This window comes from Microcebus murinus, chromosome 10 (genome assembly GCF_040939455.1).
Source record: "Microcebus murinus isolate Inina chromosome 10, M.murinus_Inina_mat1.0, whole genome shotgun sequence".
Lineage (NCBI taxonomy): Eukaryota > Metazoa > Chordata > Mammalia > Primates > Cheirogaleidae > Microcebus > Microcebus murinus.
Window position 1 is genome coordinate 10,753,439 of NC_134113.1, and position 18,295 is coordinate 10,771,733.

The following is an 18,295-nucleotide window of genomic DNA, read 5'->3' on the forward strand; positions in this document are numbered from 1 at the left end:
GGGCTCTGCCGGCCGTCTGCCACAGAGTGTGCTGGTGCGCGCGCGCGGGCGGGGGTCGGGCAGGTACTTTCCGCTTAGGCTGCGTGTGCGCGCACGTGTGGGGAGGCGGGGCACAGGGATTACACCTGGCTGGGCACGGGCTGGGCACATGGGGGAAGGTGTGTGCAGTCCTGGCAGAGTTCTGAGTAAGAGGGGCTGTGCTGGGCGGGGGTGTCTTGTTCCCTGCAGCGGAGGAGACAAGGCCCAGCGCATGAGGGGAGTGGGCAGCGTTGGTGCTTGGAGTGACCAACAGGAGGGTGATGTGCTTGGGCATTGTGTGTGGGCACTGGGTGTCAGGTGAGTGTGAGCGTGTGTGTGCACACACAGGTGGGTGTCACATGTGTGGCCATGGCTGCGAGTGGGGTGTGGGCTGGGGATATGACTTGGGAGGCCCCTACAGGCTGTGGGGCCCAGCAGGGACTGTAGGACAAGGTGACGGGGGTGGGGGCCTCTCAGTTCCCAGAAAATCCACCATCTGTTGCTGTCTGGGGGCTTGAAATAGGTCGTGTGGCCCTTGGCTTCTCCCCATGCCCTGAACCCTGTGGGCTACGCTGGGGAGCCCCCACCCTTACCTGGGTCTCGAGGCCCTTCCCCTCATCTCTTTCGCCCTGTCAACCTCTTGTCTCTCTTCTGCCACCTCTTTCCATCTCTCTGCCCCAGTCTCCCCATCTTTGCCTCCATCTCTTCCCATCTCTGTCTCTCTCTCCATCTCTCCTCCATCTTGTCTGTCTCTCCCATCTCTCCCCTATCTCTTCTCTATCTCTCTCCATCTCTGTCTGTCCATCTCTCCTCCATCTCTTCCCATCTCTCTTTCTCCATCTCTCCTCTATCTCTTCCCATCTCTGTCTCTGTCTCCATCTCTGTCTCTCTCATCTCTCCCCTATCTCTGTCTCTATCTCTCTCCATTTCTTCCTATCTCTGTCTCTCCATCTCTTCCCATCTCTGTCTTTGTTTCTCTCATCTCTCCCCATCTCTGTCTCTCTCTCTCCATTTCTTCCCATCTCTGTCTCTCCATCTCTCCTCCATCTCTTCCCATCTCTGTCCTTGTCTCTCTCATCTCTCCCCATCTCTGTCTCTCTCTCCATCTCTTCCCATCTCTGTCTCTCCATCTCTCCTCCATCTCTGTTTCTATCTCTCTCCACTCTTCCCATCTCTGTCTCTGTCTCTCTCCATCTCTCCTCCCTCTCCCTCCATTTCTTCCCTCCCTCTGCCTCCTCCCTCTCTCTCACACTGATATTCATTTGTGGTATTTTTGGTTGCCATGGGAAACCTAAGAAAGAAGTGAGTGTACCCTTCAAGACTTCAGCATTTTCCCTCCTCCCTCCCTCCGCTGCCCCCCTCCTCTCCTCCTCTCCTCTCCCTCCCCTCTCTCCCCCTCGCCTCCTCCTCCTCGCAGGAGAGGACTTGGGTGAGGAGCTGCTGCCGCCTGAGCTGGGCCAGGACCTGAGACCCCGTTGCTACTGCTGCTGCCACCGCCGAGACTGCCTGGGGGACTCCCTGAACCCAGGCCAGGGACAGAACCTCGCTGGCCGGAGGGGCTGCCTTTGCCCACAGATATCTGGTAAGGACAGGGTCCTTTTGACTGTGTGTGTGTGTGTGTGGCTGTGTGCGAGCACAGCTCACATGACCTGGCCTTGCAAACTTGTGATGTAGCCCAGCCTCAGCCTCCTGTGTGTCCCTTCCTGCTGGCCTGGCCCCTGCCCCCAGCTGTGGGCACCCCTGCCTCTTCCTAGCTTGCCTTCCACAGGGCCTATGAGGCAGCTGGCAGAGTGGCAGGCCGCTGGGGGCTGGGACAGGTGGAGGGGTGGGAAGGCAGCCCCGTTGTCTCAGAGTCCCAGCTCCTGCCCAGGCACCCGGAGGAGAGGCTGTGCCGGGCCTGGTCCGCATCCCAGCAGGGAGGGGGCTTCTGTGCACCTGCTGGGGGCTGGGGCTGGCTTCCCAGGAAGGCCTGGGAGAACATGGCCTCCTCTCCCCCAGGTGGGGTCTTTCCATTGTAGGGGGCTGCAGGGCATGAGCTGGGAGCAGGGGAAAATGCCAGCTGCACTGATGGGGGGCCTGATCGGGTGTCACTGAATTTTGGAGGTGCAGGGAGAGCCAGCTGACACTAGGAGGCTGCAGGCAGGCAGGCAGCAGCAGGAGCTGCTCTGTCCTGGTTGGGGCTGGTGGCTGCCCTGGAGAGGAGAGGCTGAGGCTGTCACCGGGGCTGTGTTGGTGGTGGCCACGTGGAAGGAGCTGTTGTCCAGGCGGTGCTAAGTGACGGTGGTTGCCGTGGCGAGGGAGCCGCCTCTGTGGCATTGTGGTCTCCATGGAGAGAGGAGGAGACAGAGGAGGAGGCTGGCTGTCTGGGCACGGTGTTGGTGGTTGCTAAGGATGGGGAGATGCGTCTCTAAGGTGCAGTGGTCCCCACGTGGAGGGGCCGTGGCTGCCGACGTGTTGAGGTCCCCAGGGAAGGGGTGGTGATGGGTGCCTGGAAGGGGCTGTGCGGGGACAGGGTGGGGGTAGCGGGTGCTCCATGGAGGCTGGTGGAGGTGTGGGGGAGGGGCTGCTGCAGGGGACTCGATGTTACTGTCACAGGCTGAAGCCGGGCTCTTCGCAGGGGGTTAAGGCAAGGTAGGGGGTCTGAGCCGTGCTCATCCTGCCTGTCCTTGTGCCCAGGACGGAGACCCTTCAGCACCGTCGTGTCCCTGCTCCCGGGCCTTCTCCCAGCCCTTGCCTCCGACTCCGCGGCCACGCTCTCCCCACTCTGCCTCCTCAAGCCCTCGCCCTCCTCGGGGCCTTTGATCGCACAACTCCCCCACCTGGACGTGTGCTCCTTCCTTGCTCCCCAGTGACTTCGTCCTCATCCTGCATGTTGCCTGGGGACCGCTGACCCACTACTGTGCTCCGGGGAGCCCAGCATTGACAGGCAGCCTGTCTGCCTTCGAGGTATCAGACAGGGCAAGTGACTTGTCCAAGGTCACACAGCAGGCACTGCTGGGACTGGGATTCAATCGTAGGGCAGCCCCTGCCCGAGCGGCCAGCTCGCCAGGCCCAGCCGTCCCCGGGAGCCTCCCCTCCTAGACCATTCAGAGAGAGAGTACTGTCTCCCCTCCTCGCCCCAAGTCCCGGTGTTCTCCTGAAGCGACATAGTAAGGTCGGAAGCAACACGAGAGCACAGAGTTCTGGGTTTGGATCCTGGCTCTGGCTTTTACAGTGTATGGTCTCGTACCTCAGTTTCTCTCTCTGTAAGATGGAGAGGAGGCACACGCTTCACCAACAGGGTTGGTGATATTTGGGATAACGTGTGTGATGCCCCTAGTGTGGTTCCTGGCGATAGTGGCCTCTCAGTGAGTGGTAACTGCCACCATCATCATCATTCCTTTTACAAATGATTTAAACATGATTTTCTGCTCTGCCTCATCGTACCTTCCCCATGGCCCTGGAGTGGTGGGAGGATTGTCCCGAGTTGGCGGTCACAGGGTGGGGGCCCGGAGAAGTAGAGGGGCTCTGGGCGGCCATGCAGCGCCCAGGTCGCTAGGACCAGGTGTGGCGGTCTGTGTGTGCACGTTAAGCAGGGGTCCTGCCCCCGCCCCAGCTGCTGCCCGGCCCCCGCCTGCCGGCTTCCTTCACAGCGCTCGGGTGCCCTGGCCGGGCACGGCGTGTCAGGCATGTGGCTGGGGTGCCCTGGCAGTCTCCCCCTCCTTGGTACCATGAGGGCCAGGTCAGGCTGGGAGCTGAAAGGGTTGCCTAAGGAGGGCCGTGTGAGGGGCTTGGGGAGAAATGGGGCAGATGACTGTCTTTCAAGTGACAAGGGTCTGAGTTCAAATCCTGACACTGCCACTTTTCAGGCACGTGCCCTTGGGCACATTTCTTCACCTTTCTGGGCCTCAGTTTCTTCATCCGTACAATGGGGATGACAAAATTCCCTACTTCACCTGGCTGATGTGAGGCAAGGGGACAAAGTAAAACACAGGCCCTGGGCTGGGAGGTGCTCGGGGTGGCAGCCGGCCTGGGGAAGAGGAGAGGGGCTATCCTGGGTGGCCTCAGAGGGCAGGCACAAGCTGGACCAGACGGGCACAGGCCTTGGTTCGTCGTAGGAGAGACTTTGGCGTTGGAAGCTGTCCTGGGACAGGAAGGGGGGATGGAGTGGACACTCCGTGAGACTGCACACACGGGCGAAGGAACACGGGGACTGCGACTGCCGGACTCAGCTTCATGTCCTGATGTTGCCATTTATGGGCAATGGGATCTTGGGAGCCTTGGTGTTCTCACCTGCACAACGGGCGGACTAATAATGGAACCAGGTACTTTAAATGAATTAAGTGTGTGGATGAGACCAAGAGACCTGGAATTCACCGGAACCTGCGCGACAGCCTATTTTCCAGAAGAGGAGAGCAAGGAGCGAGGGGTTGGAGGGGTTCCTAGCCGTGAGGCCGGCAGCTGCTGTCGTTGGGGCACCTGCCACATGCTGGTATTTCCCACGGGCTCCAGGTCGCGTTTGATTCACTGGCTTTTGCACTCGCTGTGCCTTCTGTGCCCCGGATCGGTGCATGGCGTTCTCCTGTTCTGGTTAACTGCCACTCCTCGGGGAAGAGCTCCCTGCCCACCCCGTGCGTTCCTCTTGGCCTCCTTGCCCTCTCTGTTTCCTTAGAGCCCCCCCCATGCTGTTCTGCCTGTTTGCTTGTTTGCTGTCTGTCCTCCCACCCCTACAGAGTATCAGCTCCCGAGTTCTTCTGTCTTCTTCCCTGCCTGTCCCAAGTGCCTTGACTGGGGCCTGGCACATAGTAGGTGTTCAGTGAGGATGTGGTGAATGCATGGATGGCTGACCCCACCAGCCACCGTGGGAGGTCAGTCTTGTCATTCCCATGTTTCTCACGAGGAAATCGAGGCCTGGCAAATTGCGGTGGACCCGCAGCTGGAAGTGGGTGGCAGGCCTGGCGTTTGACCTCAGGCCGGGCTGGCTTCCAGGTCCTGTGCTGTTTCTGCTGCACTGTGCTGCCTTGCTGGGAGGCCTTGCATTTCAGGCTGGGGAGTTTGGCCTTGACCCTGAGCGCAGAGTCAAAGTCACAGAACGTTCTCAGGTCGGGAAGGCTCATGCCATAAGGAAGAGCTTTTGATAGCAGCCTGAATTGTCAAAAGAAACCAATGCTCGCATGCTAGCTAGCTGTGTGGCCTTAGGCAAATTACTTAGCCACTGTGTACCTCAGTGTACTTGTCTGTAAAATGGGGATAGTATGTAGGTTGGCTTCTGGGAGGTTGTGAACTTTGAGTTTTGATTTCCAGACTTGGCCCTGCTGTGCCACCCCAGTCCTAGGAGGCCTCACTGCCAGCCCAGGGGGACTGGAGATGTTCATTTCCGAATAGGGGACATTTTACGTGCGTGGACAGGCCATCTTCTATCCTGCCAGCCTGCGTTCTCTCGCCCCTCATTCTACCAGCCCCACCTCTTACCCCTCCAGGTCAGGAGAAGGAATGAAGGAGAGAGGAGAGAGAAGGGAACTGGTTTTAATTGAGCACCTACTCTGTGCTCAGACCTCCTGCCTGTGTTCCTTCCGAGGTCCAGCAACCCTTGCGGTGTGGGGATTGTCACGCCCACTTATAAACGAGCACGCTGAGGTCTAGGGAAGTTCGCTGTTAGGGTGCACAGCAGGGGTGTGGACCTGGGCTCAGAGGGTCCTGCCTGTGCGGTCAGGGGAGGGAGAGAGGACAGAGGGCGCCTGGGATGGGCCTGCCCGGGGTTACCTGGGTGGGCTGTTGCTCTCAGCCCCGCCAGGTTGGAGCTTAGAGTGCCTGGCCCCCAATTTCAGAGGCTGGACCTAGAGGGGCTGTGGCATGGACACACGGCTGCCCAGCCTGACTGCCCGCCCCTGCTGGCAGCGTGCTAGTCCAAGGAAATAGATCTTGCCTTGTGTGTCGTTGTCCCAGTGTCTTGCTCAACACTCCATTTGTTTGGGGAGGAGAAAGGGGGGTCTGTGGCACCCAACAGAGCTGGGATTCATGGACGGGGGGGGGGGGGGGGCAGCCTGCCTGGTACTGGCCAGGCCTGGAGGAGCGCCCGGGGGAGGGAGCGGGGGAGGGGCTGAGGCACGGCCTGGGGTCCTGCTCCCTGGGGGGGCTGTGCAGATGGAGGTGCTAGAGGAGGGAAGCGGGAGTCCCACCCTCCTGACTTCCTAGTCTGAGGGAAGGGGACTTCCCTGTCTGAGGGAGGATAGAGCCTCAACTCCCAGGAGCCCCAGTCTGAGGGCGGAGGTGCCGTGGGTTTCTGGCTCAGTCTGCTTTCTGAGTGTAGGAGGAGGCCCCTGAGCGGGGCCCCTGAGTTCCGGGAAGGCTTTTTGAAAGAGGCAGTCCCTGAGGACTAGGGAGGGGTTGGGCTTGGGACAGGGGCTACAGGAAGGTCTGTTCTGTGGTTACAAGCAAGGTATGGTGGGTTAAATCCCACTTCTGAGTGGTCACGTGCGCCTGTCTCAGTTTGCACATCTGCGAAATGGGGATACTGCCTGGCTCCTGGAGGGGATGGCATGAGACAGGGTTGGAAGGAGGAGTGCCTGTGCACAGTAGGCCCACAGGGCTGCTGGGGCTGCAGGTGAGGGCCTGAGGGGTTCTGGAATCTGGAGAGCCCATCCCTCCTCCCACATCTCCACTCTGGGTTACAGCTTTGCCAAACTGGCTGTCGTTGTTACAGGCGCAGGAGGGAGAGTGAACTCTGTGCTGAGCTGTGAGGCAGAGATGCGGGCCTATAGGGCTCCTTCCTGCCTCCATCTTGCTGTGTGACCCTGGCTTGTCCCACACCCTCTCTGGACCTCAGGCTGAGATTCCCCCTCTCTGAGGACACTGTCTGAGGTCTGTGGGCACAGACCTTCCCTTCCCATCAAGGGCTGGGCTCCAAGGATGGGGTGGGGGCTCTCCAAGGACCCCAAGCATCCTGGGGGGAGACAGGCTGAGAGGGGGTGAGCAGGGGAGTGTAGTAGCCCAGCGGGTGGCTCGAGAGCCCTCCATGCAAGCAGAGCCCCCCGGAGTGAGGCCTTTCCTGCCCCACCAGGCAATCTCTTGGCGTGGGGGTGGCAGGTCAGCACAGACAAAGTCCCGGGCTGTGGGGTGGTGACAGAGTGGTCAAGCATGTGGGCCCTGGTGTCAGTCCCCAGTCCTACCCATAACAAGTTGCTTCACCTGTGTGTGCCTCAGTGGCCTCATCTGTGAAAGGGGAAGAAAACTAGCACCCACCTCATAGGGTTGATAGCATAAGGTGCTTAGCGCCGTGCCGGGCGCATGGTGCGCCTTCGTGGATGCTGACTCCGCACGTGCTAGGTTTCCCGGGAGCGGGCAGGCAGAGCGTCACCCGCCGCCACCCCACGCTGAGGCTGCTGGGGACAGGCTCTGGCCCGCGGAGGCCTGGGTGCTGGGCCAGGGAGCGGGAGCGTCTGCCTCTGGGCCCTCCAGTCTCCCCGCTGCCCGCCAGGATGTGGCTGCGGAGTAAAGCGTGGGTCCAACCCCACTCGCTCACCCCTGCCCCTCTCTGACGGCGGCTCCTGGCAGATCACCCCTGAGCCTCGGTTTCTTCATGTGTGAAATGGGACCGAGGGCTGTGCTAGGATTAAGTGAGATGATGCAGGATGACGGTGGCCATCTGCTCCTGCTGCTCCTGTCACTGCCCTGCCCTGTTCTCTCTGTGGTGCCGGGGTTGACGGCAAGGGAGGAGGGGCTCAGGGAGCGGGTTCCCAGCTTGGCTGAGGTGGCAGCTGACCTGTAGACCGTCCTGGATGGCAGAGGGCCCACGGTGCTGTCCCCAGGGACCATCGGAGCCCCGAGGGCAGCAGCAGACACCAAGGGGTCTGGGGAGAGGGGGCTCGACAGGGGACCAGGACCCAGGTGGCGGAGCTCAGAGCCAGTGGCCTCCGACCTGCTGCACACTCGTGGGCAGGCTGCGGCCGGAGAGGTGATGCGGTGGCTCAGGGCCACACTGCAGTGCGTGGCCGGGCCCAGGGCGGGGCCCGGAACTGCCAGCTTCCAGCTTGGGCACTTTCACTTCCCACAGCCCCCGGGCCAGCCTGAAGTGGCTCCTTCTGGGTCACCCTGGGGCCTGAGCTGAGCTTAGCTCTGTTTCTGTCCCTCTGTCTTGTCTGGTGTCTGTCTGCCACCATGTCTCTGGTCCTGCCCCAGCTGTTTGCTGTGGCCTCCTGTCGATTTCTTGGGCTGCAGGAAGGAACTGGCTGGACTGAAGTTGGCATGTATGGGTTGCATGTTTGCACATGTGTACTGGCGATCTCTGTGAATTTGTCGTGTGTTGGAGCGTGTAGGTATACAGGAACGTGCGAGTCCCTGGGCACATTTTAAACTAGGGAACTGGCATGTGCTGTCTGTGTATGCGACAGAAAGGAAGGGTGGCTCCCTGTCCCTGAGGCCCCCTCCCCAGGGCCAGCACTGGCCCCATGTTTCCAGCACCTACAAACACATGCGCCTCTGTTCTTACCCACTAGGGGTGCAAAGCCCGTTCTGTACCCTCATGTGGCCCCTGGCTATGCACCCTGGAGGAGGGGTGCTGGCAGCTGGAGCGGGCCCTGGGACCCGGCCCTCACCTGTCCATCCCGGCCCTGGTCTTAATGCGTCTCTCACCTCCTTGGGGCCTGAGCCGGGGCCAGTTCTGGGATTTTTCCATTCTCTTAGCTGAGTTGGCGATCCCTTGGTGCTGTAGGGAGAGAGCACTAGACAGGGAGCCCTGAGTCCAGGGTTTGAATTGCAGCTCTGCCCCTTACCCTCTGTGGGACCCAATTCTCAGGCCACCCACAAAGTCAAAGGGAATCATTTATTTATTCTTATTGAACAGCACTTAAGTAACACCATATGCCTGGTGCTGTTCTAAGAACTTTACAGAAATCAACTAAATCCTCAAATCCAATGAAATAGATACTATCATTATCCCTATATAACAGATGGGGAAACTGAGGCACAGAGAGGTTTTTAAAGGATCCTGCCCCTGGTCACACAGTGAGTCACTGATGAAATCGGGATTTGGCCCTGTCTGAACCCGTCTCCCTCGCTGTGCTGGGTGCCCTTGGTCATCCATGGAAAGCGGTTTTCTGGCAGGGCCTGGGACAAGCTGGTCCTCTGGTTGGAGCCTTGAAAGTGGTCCAGGAAGAAGATCCTGGCCCAGCTGGCAGTTTGGGCCAGGACAGATTTGAGTCCTTGGCTTATCGTTTACTGAGCAAGTCACTTGGCCTAGCGGAGACTCAGTTTCCCCATCTGTGAGGCAGGGTAACAGTACTTTCTTGGCAGCGCTGTTGTGAGAATTTGGTGCAGTGAGGCACCAGGCACACAGTAGGCGCTCAGCATGTGGAGGGCAGCGGTGATGGCTCCCTGACCGGGTACGAGGAAGGCCGTTCAAGGAACGCCCGTGGCAGCGGAGTTGAGTGTGTCCCTGGAGTACGTACTGCAGAGCCCGTGATTGGCAGCGGATGGGACCCGTGGCAGCGCTGCCGGCTCTCTCATCACTGGGCACACACCGGTCGCCTACTGCATGCACTGTGCAGCTGGCCCAGGACTGGGGACACAGCGGTCATCTGTGTGAGTGTGTGTCCACGTGTGGGCCACACCACAGCGTCTGGGCATCACACACACATTCTCACACACACACCACCGTCCAGAAGCTACGAGAAACCTTGCTTGTGAGGGCTGGAATCAGCCTTAGACACCACCTCGTCCTGCACTTATTGCTGCAAATGGGGAAACTGAGGTCCAGGGGGAAGGGATTTGCTCTGGGGCCCGTAGTGCATTCCGATTATCCCAAGTGTAATTGCTGGGTGGGGCCTTTCCTGAAGCAGTGCTTTGACGAGCCCTTCCTGTGGTGGCCCCATCACTGCCCGATCCTGTGGGTTGGGTCGCTGCAGAGCGGGTTTCTCCATCTGCCAGGGCAGAGGCCCTTGGTTCCTGGTTTAGAGGCTGCTCCCTGGCTCCTCCACCGGAGTGGAGCTCCGGGAGCAGAGGGACCTCGTCTGTCTTATCCCCAGGTGTGCCCGCACAGCACAGCGCCTGCTGTGTGCATAGTAGGTGCTCAGTAAGCATTTGCTGAACAGTAAGTGACCTTAAGTCACTTTAATAATGATTTCTAAAAATCATTACCTCCACCTCTCTCATGGTACAGCCCGCATTTCAGAGGGGCAAGGACTTCCCCAGAGCCGAGCAGGGGCGTGAACGCAGTCCCGAGTCCTGCTTCCTGCACTAATGTACACGTACAACAGATGCATGCGCACACAAGCACGTGCAAATGCAAACACACTAGGGCACGATCCAGAAGCTTCCCTCTGATCACTGCTCAATTTTCTAACCTAACACTGTCCATCTGTCCATTTCTCTGCCAAGGCCATGGGCTGGACACCTACTGGGGCACTTGGTCTGGGGCCTCCCCCAGCCTGTGGCTGTCCCCGGGATGGGGCGGGGGCAGAAGCCCCGGAGGGGGGCCTGGGAAGGTGGGGTATACCCCAGGGTACACCTGACATCAGGCACCTTTCCGGCTGTGCCCAGTGGACTTCCTGTCTCCTGCTTCTGGTCACATTCCCTTAGTCCCACCTGCCCAAGCCTCCTGGTCACCCCTCTACACCACCCTCCCATTGCTGGGCCCTCTCAGGCATTGGGGAAGGCGGTGTCATTCCCAGGGACCAGCCTTCCCCTCCGCCTCCCCCAGGAAGTCTGCCCTAATGCCCGGGAGGATGGTAATTAGTATGAGGCAGGCTGATTAGCTCAGAAATTAAGTCTTTGTTTCCCTCACTCCCCAGTTTCCCTAATTGAGCAGATGCGGAGCGGGGGACGGGAGGGGCTGCTGGCTTGGTCACGGGGCTAGGGGGGCCGCATGGCTGTGTGCTTGCTGCAGCAGGAGGGGGGGGCGGAATAGATGGGGGCACAGTCCAGGGATCCCTGGCTCTCTGCCCTCAGGATCCACCCCCAGGTGCACCCTCCCTGGCACTTCCCAACCAGGGAGGGTGCAGCCCTCTGGAGGTGTCATTGATCCCAGGGGGATCATGTCCTGACAATCTGTTGTGAGTGCTTATATGCATTTATTTGCTCCTGTGCTCAGGGTCTTCATATCACTGATCATAACTGCTATCATTTATTGAGCACCTACTGTATGCAGTCACTGGGCTGGACACCTTGTTCAGGATGATGGCACAGATATGGGACCCTTGTTTTTAGGGGAAGAACCCGGGGTCAGAGAGATGAGGTGACTTGTCCAAAGTCACACAGCTTGGAGAGGCCAGGACAGGGTTCAGAGCGAGGCAGTTTCATGCAGCCCTGTCCTGGGCTGAGGGGGCCGTTGGGCTTGGGGAAGGGCATCTTGGGCTCAGACGGTGGTGGGTCCAGGTGCCAGGTGCCAGGGTGGGGGAGGCTTTTGTCCTCATTTGTTATGTGGGGATCAGCACACCCATCTTCTTGGGTTATTGGGAGTGTTGGTCACAGTAATGGTAATGACAACAATGGTGAATTCTCTAGTACTTGCTGCGTGCCAGGCAGGTGACAAATACTTTACATGGTTTCAAATTTCATGCTCACAACAACGCCATGAGCCATGGTGTTCATACCTTCACTATCCTCATTTTACATTTTTTTATTTTTGAGACAGTCTTGCTCTGTCACCCAGGCTAGAGTGCCATAGCATCAGCCTAGCTCAGCAACCTCAAACTCCTGGGCTCAAGTGATCCTCCTGCCTCAGCCTCCTGAGTAGCTGGGACTACAGGTATGTGCCACCATGCCCGGCTAATTTTTCTATTTTTAGTGAGATGGGGTCTTGCTTTTGCTCAGGCTTGTCTCCAACTCCTGATCTCAAGAAATCCTCCTGCCTTGGCCTTCCAGAGTGCTAAGATTACAGGCATGAGCTACTGTGCCTGCCCCCCATTTTATATTTTAAGAACCTGAGGTTCAGGAAGGTGAGGGGCCTCACCCTGGCCCTACAGTTAGTAAGTAGGGGACCCAGGCTTCAGCAGGGCCTGACTGCAGGCCCCTCCTCTTCGATCACCACTCCCTGTGGTCTGTCTATAGCACATGGGAGATGCCTGCACATAGTTCAACAAAGGTGAATGTCCTGACCCCATCCCTGAAAGAGCTGGTGCTTGGAGTTCCTGTGTCCCTGGGACTTGGCTTGGGGATCTGGAATGGGGCCCTTTTCACACAACCTATGCGCTAGGTATTGCTTTTATGCCCATTTTAAAGATGGGGAAGTTGAGGCTCAGGGAGGTGAGATGACTTGCCCAGGATCTTACAGCTGGTGAGGTGTTGGGGACGGCTTTCAACCCAGGTTGTCTAGCTCCAAGTGCAGTTGTGTGACAGGCTCCTGAGCACCAGTGGTCACTCCCCCGACACCTGTCCCTTAGGGTGATCCTCCCAGGCTGGTCCTCAGCCATTGCTCTTGGGTTGGCACCTCCACTTCCCCAGCTGCTCTCAACAACCGTGTGCAGGGGGTGCCTGAGTCTCTATCCTCTGCGGTGGCTGGCCTCTGGCTGTCGGCAGCGGGTGTGGTCACCTGCTGACTGGACACTTTTGGGGTGTTCCTCTGGTCCCTAACACCCAACTTGTCCCTTTATGGACTCTTCCTCTCTCCTCCTACACTGCCCATTTGTCCCTTCTCTGAGGCTCCCTGTGCCATGGGCACTAACTCAGCCACCCGTCCAGACCCTGGGAGTCGTCACTGAACTCCCCTGGGCCTCCTCTCTCCATCCTGTGGGCCACCAAGCCCTGCTCTCAAGCCCGCCCATTGCTTGTCCCCTGCCGTCCTTGCCTGCATCGAGTCCCCCCCACGCGGACCTGCACCACCACAGCTTCCTCGGGGCTGCGGCAGCACCTGCCCCTCTGATTCACTCTGTGCCCTTCCACCGCCCCAGTCCCCACTGTCCTTGGGCCAAGATCCAGAGTCCTTGTCCTGGCTTCCGAGGTCCCCCCCCCCCCCGAAGTGGGCCCCGCCTCAGGGCTCCTGCCTGGGGCTTCCCTCTCCCTCTCGCACGCCAGGATCCAGCCCTCTTGGCCTCATGCCAGTTCCTCAAAAGTGCCACCTTCCGGGTACTGTGCACGTGGTTTCCTGGTCAGCATCACCCTCAGCAAAGCCTTCCCTGGCCCCAGCGCAGATGCAGCCCCTGAGGTGCCCCTGCACGGAGGACGTCCCTCTCATTCTCCTACGAGCCCTTTGAGGGGAGTGGTGCTGCCCATTTCACAGATAGGGACACTGAGAGTCAGTGCAGCTGGCACCTGAACCTGAAGCTCCTTCATTCGGGGCCTGTGCTCGGCTCTGTGTGCGTGTGTGTGCGTGTGTGTGTGTGTACACGTGTGCACACATGGCAGGCCCTGCTGTCTGTGCGAGGCCGTGTTTGGGCCGGGGAGAGGAGGTAGGCGCTGGTCTCTGGGGGCCGAGCCCGCCTCTTCCTGTGGGTGGTAGGAATGCCACGCGTCAGCCCGGGTGGGGTGTCAGCCCCTTCCTAGACCCCGAGACCACAGCCTCCCAGGTCCTCTCACTTCTCTCCCTTTGCTTCCAAACAAACACCCGCGAGCCCAAACCGCCTATCCGGCCAAGGCGCAGATGGAGTCAGAATTAATTAGTCCTGTTGCCAAGGCAACCAGGACCGGGACCGGGATCCAGTCTTCTCTCTCAGCCCGCCCCCACCTTCCTGGCCCCCCTCCTGCCTCTCGGGGCCCCACCCTCTCCCCTGTAGCAGCTAGGGGCATTACTGGGGACTCTTCCAAAATCCAAGAGCTGGGTTGGAGTCCCTACTCGGCTTGGTGGGACCTTGGGCAAGTCCTTGCAGTGCTGGGGGCCTGCTTTGTTCAGTGGAGTGGATGCATGGATGGGGGGACCTGCCTTGGGGTGGGGGCTTTGGGGTCCTCTAGTGGGGGCATTTGAGGCTGGCGAGAGAGGGAAGAATGAAAGTGGCCTCAACTGGAGACTGCAAGGGGAACTCTCGCTGCTCAAAGGCAGGTGTGCCATGGTGGTGCTGGGTAGGGGCTCCCTCCCTCCTCACCTGCTCATCCTGAGCCTGCACCCCCACCCCCAGGCCTCACTGGGCCTCATCCGGATGCCAATAGCCAGGGCGGTGCTCTCCAGCCCCACCACTGCTCTGTCCTCACTCCACCTGGCTCTGTTCCTTCCTCATGGCCCTGGGCAACTTCTTAGCTTCTCCCTGCTCCGCTGGGTCTGAAACATGGGCGCAGCGGCACCCGCCTTGCAGATTTGCCATGAGCCTTGAAACTGCTGGTGTTTGTGTGGCCGCCTGGGTGCCTGTGCCGCTGCTGGGTGCAGGCCGGGGCAGGGTGCCCGGGGAGACGGGCTCTGGGGAGGACAGAGCGCAACTTCTTGGGGAAGTTGAGGCATGTGCCCAGACGGCCACGTTGTCCCCTACCTCATCTCTCCTCCCTAAGAGGCACTCACTGTGTTGGAGCTCACCTCGCTGCAGGTGGGGACGAGGTGGCCCAGAGGGGCTCGCTGTGGGCCAGGCTGAGCTGTCCACCATGGGTGTGGACACTGCTTTCTGGCTCTTGCTGGCTGGTGCTGGCTTCAGGGTAGGGCTCGAGTCTCCCTCTGTGTGATCTCAGGAGTCTGCTCCTCCTGCCTGGGCCTCAGTTTCCTCTTCTGATGGCCGAGGAACATAGCTGCTAGTAAGCGACTGACATAGGTCGGGACCCTGGCTTTTTATGCCTTGCACCAACAGAAGGGGGCAATTATGGGCAAGTGAGGGCAGTTTCTGGCCTGGGCCATTCTTGGAGGTGGACTCAAGTAGAGGAGGTAGAGGGGACCTGAGGGGGACAGGCCATCTTTAACCCCTGCCCCTATGTTTCGGAAGCCCCCAGTGTTGGGCTTGGCACATAAATGCCATCCTGGTGGGCAGTGCCACCCTGGGTTGGCTGGGACAGGGCCAGGGCAGGTGCTGGCTTCTGCTGAGCCCCTCACCTGGTCCCGGAACACACCAAGCTCGTGGAGGCTGAACACTGTCTCCTGCCACCTGCTCCTCCAGGTGCCATGAAGGCATCTTCCAAACTCTTGTGGTGGGATGGGGGCTCAGGAGTGAAAATGGGCCACAACTGGTGACTGGACTCTCTCCTGGGCCCCACAGCCCCGCCCTTGGGGACCATGGGCAAGTTGCTGCCCCTTCGTGAGCCTCAGTTTCTCAGCTGTCAGCTGGGCCTTGTGATGCTTCTACTGCGATCACCAGCTGGGAAAGCTTCTGAGAGACATAGATGAGGGGTGGCCAACTCAGAGGCTCACAGGGCAGGTCACTTCAAGGTGCCGTCTGGTATGAGGAGGGCAATAGGGTGTGGCGAGGCCTGTGGCAAATACCAGCCGTCCGTGTGGATGGCAGGGAAACTCGAACGTGTACCAGCACCGAGCCTGCCAGCAAAACTGAGCCACAGGCTGCACGTGGAGTTCCCAGCCTGCCCTGGAAGGCAACCTACAAGTGGATTAGCCGGGAGGGAGGGTGCCGCTTAACTTCTTTACATAATCACAGGGCCACTGTGTATGGAGGGCCCGCTCCGTGCCAGAGACAACCAAGCAGGTTACTGGGATTATCTCCTGTGATCCTCGCACGGGGTGCGGAAGGCCGTGGGACCGCTGTTCCTGCTTTGTAGATGAGGCAGTTAAACCACAGAGAGGTTAAGTCTGAAGTCCAAGGTCACACAGCTGTGGAGGAGGGTGCAGGGCTCCCCCTGCGCCTTCTGATCCTTACCTGGGGCTCTCTGCTGCCCCCTCCCCCCACCCCCGCCAGGTTGGGGGAGGGAAGGGCAGACCCACTTGGCAGGAAAACACTGAAATTGCAGCTTTCCTATCACCACCAAGCAGGCTGGGGGAGGGAGGAGAAACAAAATTAAACAAACGAAGGGTGTTGCGGAGCTCAGGAAGAATAACTTATTTTTTATGAGCTTGTTAACATTTGTGAAGTTAAGTAAGCAGAAATTTATGCCCCTCATTTGCATGCATTAAAGGGAGGGCTGCCAGGGCCATGCGGTTACTGGGAAACCTCACGTACCTCCCAGGCCGCAGGCCCCTGGGCTCGCATTAAGCAGCTCTTGTGCACAGAGGGTTGGTTTTGGCTGTTTTAAGTGATTTCTTCGAGTCCAGCTGCGGCCCTGTTTCCTGAGGGCCCACTGTGTGCTTGGCGCGGGCCTACTGAGGCTGTGGCCTCCTTTCTCCCTGCTGGGCTTGGGAGCAGCTGGCCTGGAGCCATCACAGTGGCTTTGCCCTTAGTTCAGAGGTCGAATGTTCTAGAAATTGTTCCCAGCTTTCCCAGGGCCCTCAGAATGGGCAGGAGGCCCAGAGACCACCAGCTTTGCTGCCCGAGAACTGTGGGGTCTGAGGGGTGTGGCTTCAGCTCACTGGCCTCGGTGATAGTAGGTGCCTCCTAGCTTGTGTCCCCTCCCTAGACACCGGCTTGTGGGGGAGCCATGGCTCCTTTGCTAGTTGACTTGGCTCTTTGGGGACCCTTGATCTCTGATAGGCCTGAGAGCTAGATGACCCTTCCTCTAGAAGGCCTTAGCAGACAGTCCCCACCCCTCCCCCTCCGGCCACACTGTCCTGAAGCCCCACGGCCCCCTACGTTCCACCCGCAATTACTGTTCTCCTGCATGACCCCATTGGAGCGTTGAGCGTCCTCGGGGCAGTGTCACTTCTGTCCTGGTCGTTGTGGGTCCCTGCACCTGCCCCAGGGCTTGGCATGGAACCTGGGCTTGAGAAATGGTATTAAATGCATGAGTGACTGAAATACTTAGCCTGTGTTAGTTTTTACTACTTTGGAATTAGAGGTGTCTTCCGGGTGTGTGGTGGTTTATGGGCTGAAAGCACTTTGAGGCTGCTGCCTCCTTTGATCTCCACCTTTTGATTCCCTGTAGGGGACAAGGCAAGGACTGTGTTCTGCCCTCACTCACTCACCCTTCTGCTTGCTCAAGGAAACTTCTGACCTCCTGCTTCAGCTGGCTGCATGTTGGGATCTCGGGAGGAGCAAGACTGTGTCCTTTCCTCTAGGGGCTTAGCGGCCCCAGTTGACGGGCAGGCACGGCGAGGCCAGGGCCAGGCAGCGGAGGGATTCTGCAGGCCTCAGGCTCCCTCCTGTCTAATGGGTGGCAGCGAAGAGGTTCACAGCCTCTTCCAGTTCTGACAGGTTCAGGTTTTGTCACCAGCCACCTGCTAGGAGGCTCTGAGATGTCAGGAATGCCCTTCCCCCAGCAGTGCGCATGCAGCCCTGGCCTATCCAGGTGGCTAGGGCCCCCTCGGGCACAGACAGGTGTCTGCGCAGGTGTCTGTATGTCTGTACAGGGGTGGGGGCGTTTGCCTCTGGACAGAAGGTGCAGTCAGAATGGCCCTGGGATATGGTGGGGTGGGTGGGGAGCTGGTGGGATGGGGGTAGACACATGGCAGGAGGGCCATCGTCTCTGACTGGGGTGGGGGGAGGGTGACGACCTCACCTTCCCTTACAATCTCTCTCCCACCCTCTCCATCCCTTCCCTTTTCCCAGGGACCTGCTGGCTGGGCTGGGGACATGGAGGGCTTGGCCTTAGGAGGCAGGGTGGGGGTGGTTACAGGCTTTAGGCAGTTGTTTGCCCTCTCTGTGCCTTGGTTTCCCCATCCGTGCCTTAGGGAAGATGCTACTTTGAGGATTCAATGAGCAAATGCAAATGAAGCCTTTGGTCGAGATTCTCTAAATCCTTTCTTTCTTTCATTCACCCAGGAGGAGCAAGGCGGCCTTGGGGCGGGGGCTGGGGCATGTGAGTGAGGAGGGAGGTGGAGAAATGAAGTCTGGAAAGGTTTAGGATTTTGTTTCCACAGAAGGGAGGCAGGTGGTTCAGATGTGTGATGCTAAAGGCTTGCTGGAAGTTGGTCACTATGGGCTGATGAACTTACTTGCTCCGCCCCCAGGAGCTCAGGGAAGGCAGGGAGGGAAGAACTGTGTGTATTTTGCAGACAGTTCTCAAGGGGCCTGTATGGGCTGAGGGCTGTACAAAGTGCTGGGGTATGGAGCTGAACGAAAACATGAAAACAGTCCCTGCCGTCAGGACCCCACCAGGGGGGAGGACAGACCTGGAGGCCAGTCCTTAGAGGGTGATGGATGCCTGGTGGGCTGGAGGGCTTCCTGTAGGAGGTGGCTTTGAGTCCTGTGTGAGGAGTAGCACTCGCTGGGTGGGGTGGGGCAGGAGGGTACTCCAGGCCGTGGGAATCTCCAGGGCAAAGGCCACAAGGCGTGAGAAGCCTCTCTGAGCTCAGGGGGCGGGAAGCTCACATAGCAGTGCCTGGGAGTGGGGAGGGAGGGTCCAGGAGTCT

General features: G+C 59.2%; 1 protein-coding gene across 1 annotated transcript in view; it reads left to right on the forward strand.

The window, feature by feature from the left end:
* Positions 1-253: 253 nt before the first annotated feature.
* Positions 254-18,295, forward strand: part of ELFN2 (extracellular leucine rich repeat and fibronectin type III domain containing 2) — a 44,209-nt gene continuing 26,167 nt past the window's right edge. The window contains exon 1 of the mRNA XM_012787163.3: positions 254-1,600. The gene's annotated coding sequence lies outside the window, so the exon portion shown is untranslated. The remainder of the gene's footprint in view (positions 1,601-18,295) is intronic.